Source organism: Mirounga leonina, unplaced genomic scaffold (genome assembly GCF_011800145.1).
Source record: "Mirounga leonina isolate KUSES-001 unplaced genomic scaffold, KU_Mleo_1.0 Mir_174, whole genome shotgun sequence".
Classification (NCBI taxonomy): domain Eukaryota; kingdom Metazoa; phylum Chordata; class Mammalia; order Carnivora; family Phocidae; genus Mirounga; species Mirounga leonina.
Genome location: NW_023270451.1, coordinates 13,652,779 through 13,657,960, shown reverse-complemented (window position 1 = coordinate 13,657,960; position 5,182 = coordinate 13,652,779). Strand labels below are relative to the sequence as shown.

Below are 5,182 nucleotides of genomic sequence, written 5' to 3'. Positions count from 1 at the left end.
ACCCTACTTCCCTTCACAGTGCCCACTGCTCCCTTCTCTTGTTCTGACAATCCTTCTTGTAGGTCATATTCCCATCTCTATTCTTCTTGCCTAACCCAGGCCACATAATCTTCTAATCATTTCCTAGTCCACCAGGTGGAGTGGAAGAATCTTCATTTTCTTTCCAATTTGACTATTTTCTATTTCTTTTTCTTTTTTTAAGATCTGTTTATTTTAGAGAAAGAGAGTCGGGGGGGAGGGATAGAGGGAGAGGGACAGAGAGAATCCTAAGTGGACTCCTCGCTGAGCACAGAGCTTGACACGGGGCTCCCTGTGAGTAAGACCAAGGGTTGGATGCTTAACCAACTGCACCACCCAGGCGCCTCCTAAATCAACTATTTTCTAATCTATTTTCTGTTTTCTTCTACTGTTCCTTTTGATACACAGAGACCTCATTTTTTAAGAAAAAGAGGAATTTTGTTTTTCCTCTTTTTACTCTGCGTTAATAGTGCCACTTTTCCCTCAGCCCAGTGTGAAGCCTCTGAATAACTTGAGGAAGGATCATATGTAATAAAATAAGAGACAGAAAAAGTATAAAAAATAAAATTTCAACATATTATCTTGTGACATTGGAAACTCAGTGAAGAGTGATACCAGGGGACTTTACTGCTAGTTTTGATGTGAGGGTTGAAAGAATTCAATGATGGAGAGTACAAGTCTTAAATATTTAGGAAACTTTTAGTATTTTTTAAAAAACAAAAATGGAAATTAATGATTAACTTGGAATTATAGAGTTTGAGTTCTCAGGACTCACAACACACCAAGACGGATAATTCTAGCAGCCATTTGGAAATACATTTCCGGAGTTTAGGAGAGAAGTTGGCCTGGAAATGTATTTGGAACAAATCTACACAGAAGTGATGGATATAGACAATGGAGTAAATATTATAACTTAGTAAAAGGGTTGGAGAGAAAAAGAGAAAAAGCAGGGGATAGAATCCTGGGAATGTGTACATTTGGGCAGAGAAAGGAAAGAAACCTATGAAGGCACGAAAGAAAAAAAAAAGTCACAGTGAGAGAATTAGAAAAGATTTATAAGAGCAACAACCAATATATCAATGAAAGAACACTCCTCATTGAGGGGAAGGTGTAAAATATCACAGGAACTGAGCTCAAAGTGCTCAAAGCCTGAGACCAAAACACACTATGAGGGGGAAGCTGGTGTTCTTATTGAGATTGTTGCAATGGGCAACAGGAGATGAAAGGAAAGCTGAGTGGGGATAGGAAAATTCAAGAGGCAAGTAGGGATTACTCCTTTGTGCCCTTTGACATTGAGAGGAAGATGAGTGGTTTAATGACTACCTGAGAAAGTAGAAGGTTTGAAGGAAGCCATTTTAATGTAGGGGTGGATTAAGCATGCATGAAAAGCAAAGAGAGAAGATCTGAATACCTGGAAGAAGTGTGATCATTTATGAATTAAATTCAAATTAAATGAGCAAAGGGGGACCCGGCACATTAATGGGACTTTAATCTTAATAAGAAAAACTAGCAAATGGTTATCGAGGAGGAGAGATATTAAAACACCTCACATCGGACTACTTCAGTTTCTACAGTGTAGGTAATGAGATATGTTGACAGCGTGGCAAAGGGTGGGGCATAATTACAGAATATACAAGTGATCTGCAACATTCTTGGTAATTCGGTAGATCTTCACAATCGAGGATCCTTGTAGGATTGATTCCACACATGTTCATTGAGCCCAAAGAGCAACCCAAAACTAATGGCACAGAAAATGTTGTGTAGAGATACCCTAGGTCTTGATTTTGGTAAAGTAAGTGAAGGAAATAAGGGATTTTTAGAGTTTGAGCAATATCATTGTTGAAATTGCTGGCCATAGTAGAGGCATGTGATTCTGCTAAAGGAGTAAAAAGTTTACTGAAGAGAGACCGAATGAGACACAGAGGAGCCTCACAGTGGCAAAAATAGGTTTAAGAGAATGAAAGGAGTAAGCAATGTGAAAAGAAGGGCACTGGTTAAGATGCACAGATATAGATGGAGAGTCGAAGCTGTGTACAATGGTCTGCAGGTGGTGGTGGGAAGAGAAAAATATACTGATTGGATGTCAATAAACGAACTACAGAAACAGAAGATGTCCCAGTTTTGCCACTCAAGATAACTAGGCTTTATTTAAAGCAGTTAAGAGGTTTGTTTTGTCGTTTTGTTCTGTTTGGAAAGGAAATGTACACTGGAGCTTGCTTATATTTAAAATCGGGATCCAAAGGATGGGCTTGAAAATAAGTAGTAGGCTGGAAAGGTACGTAGTTGGGAAAGATTGATCAAAAGGAGTAAGGGACTAAAAGATTTAGAAATAGGCTTGATGAGACAGGTTAGAGGGGAAGTCCTAAATATGTTAAATATGTAAAATTCTGTTATTGGAAGAGTTTTTGTATTATTTCCAGTGTTCCATTTGAAATGCTAGCAGGAGAAAATAGAACTATAAAATTTTACTCACTTTATTTTGATTTTTCATCAAAGACACTTAAAGATATGCTCATATTAGACATGTATTACCAAACAAGAATGTGCAATATTTGGAGTTCAGCAATAATGCTTTTTATTACAAATAATTGTTTTATTAAAAATAATGACTATTTTTGTGGACAAGATCCAATGGAGTAAATCTTATTTCCATCGAATGTTCTTATTAAATGTGGGAAATATTTTCATATGATTTTATTGAACCAAAATATCCAGTTATTGGAAGACATTTTTAAAATTAGCAATGAATTGAGGTGCCTGGCTGGCTCAGTCGGAGGAGCATGCGACTCTTGGTCTCCATGAGTTCAAGCCTCACGTTGGACATAGAGTTTACTTAAATTAAAAAAAAAAATTAAATTAACAATGAATCAAGACACTTATTGAGCAGTGCAGTATTTCAAGCATATTTTGAAAAGTATTGTGCATACTCTGAGAGTGAAATCTCTAAGACAAAAGGATTATCTCACAAATTAATGTGTTTTTTTTAACAGATGTTTATCTTCTGAAGGTTTAAGATTATATGTAATTTCAGGATTTCTAAAATATGACAACAAATATTTTCTTTCTATTAAAAATAGAGAGGCTCTATTTTATAACCAAACATTTCCTCATTTTTATAGTGAACAATGCTTGGATAAGAAAACAAATAAATACAATGGAGATAAGAAATGCAGTTTATAAAGAGAAGTTGAAAAATCGAGGTTTCATTTTATTTAGGAGTAAATGAAATTAAAAACAAAACCCAAAACATTGAAACAAGTCCAGGTGTTTTTTTTTGTTTTGTTTTGTTTTTTTTACATTATGGAAAACTCACAGAGTATATTATGGCCACTATGTTATGAAGCTTTGTAGAAACTGGACAATTCGGGGGTCCTCAAGGATTACCAACATTATAAACAAATAGGTCACAAGACACTGACTCCATTTAGTTTGTCCTGTACTAAATATATAAAAAGTACAGTAAAACATTGTGCCTACTACAAATTTAATACATAAAATAAAAATTTAGAAACTAATGGTTTCCTATGTCTCTATGCCAAGTTGATTATAGGAAAATTAACAAGGTGGACAAGAACAATTTCTTAACTTATAAATTATTTGATTCACATATTTATTGCCAATGTTAATCATTATTTTTAATGTGATTTGTCTTGGAAAACTATATTAATGATCACAAGCAAATGGAAGATTTTTGTATTATTGTACAAAGAATCCGAGGGAGATTGCACTTACAAGTAATGAGGTCTTACTTTAAAATTTCTTCACTACAAAATGGTACACAACTCTAATTTATGAAATCATCGTATGTTTGTTTTCTGCTAAAAAATACAAAGTTTTTATCTGTAGACTTTACATGTATTCATACAGATACTACATATGTTTCAAATTATATGTCATATAAATTGACAATGCTTCAAAGATAGTGATATGAATATTTTTATCCTGTTCAACGTTTTCAGCCCTAATCCTCACACTTTATAGACAGAACACTTACAATTTTAAAACAATATTTTCCAGCAGGATAAATGCTTTGCAGTAAAAGATAAATACAAAGGATAAAGAGTCAATTAGCTCGATATCATTTTTCAAAAAAATGGACTGTAAGAAAGGATCTCAATTATTGTTTTTATGATTATATTTTATTTTTATTTGAAAGAACACAAAGGTCATTGTGCTTAATGCACAGGCCTCATAAGGAACTATAAGGTTTTCTCATTTACGATCAGTTACTTACTGATGTCTAGATAAATCTTTACAGTACCATAAATTTCCACAATATAAACTCAATAAAAGGCGATATGGCATGCACTCTGAAAACATCTGCACTTGCCATCTATAATATTTCTATACTAAAAAAGAGATTTTGTTCAACCTTTCCTTTAAACAAGACTAACTAATTTGATGCAAATCTTTGGATTATGGCACAAAGATTTCTCTTGGATAGGAACAGGAAAAAAAAATCAGTATCTTAGGCTTTTAATGTGAAAACTGGAAAACTGCCTTTCCCTTCGTGTAGTCATTTCATCAAAGCAAACTATGAGCTCAAAATCGTTTTTGATACCAAAACTATACCACAAAGCCTGCAAATATGCTATGTGGTGTTCTTCCACAACCACAGAAACTGAAGGAATATTTGCTATCATTTATAGTTTAATTCCATCTTTAAGTAACGAGAGAGAGGTCACCAAGGATACAAGTGTGTCATTTAATAAGAATGTGAGTGCTCGCTTCAGCAGCACATACACTTAAAAAAAAAAGAAAAAAAGAAATGATACAGAGAAGGCTAGCATGATCCTCTGTGCAAGGATGACCTGTAAATTCGTGACGCATTCCATATTAGGGGAGAGACAGGAGAATGTGAACTAATTCTATAAAAATAAGGGTACTGAACTGTCTCTGGGTTGAAGTTGAAAAAATTCCCAGTGATTACAATTTTCACCTGCAACATGAAGTAGCTGTTTTAATTTGTCAAACCTAAAAAAATTTTTAAAAAAAGAATAGAATGGGTATATCTTAGATTTTTTCGAAACTGAACTCCTGATCCTGAGCTCATTCCTCAAAAAAAAAAAAACAACTTTATGTTTAATAGACTGTCATGTAAATTCAAATTCAAGCTGAGAAAGAATATTTACAGAAGAGAGTGAATAAAACATGAAAACCATGG

General features: G+C 34.0%; 1 pseudogene; it reads left to right on the top strand.

The window, feature by feature from the left end:
- The first annotated feature begins 4,763 nt into the window (after nucleotides 1-4,763).
- On the top strand, nucleotides 4,764-4,859 carry LOC118021428 (annotated as a pseudogene).
- The last annotated feature ends 323 nt before the right edge of the window (nucleotides 4,860-5,182 follow it).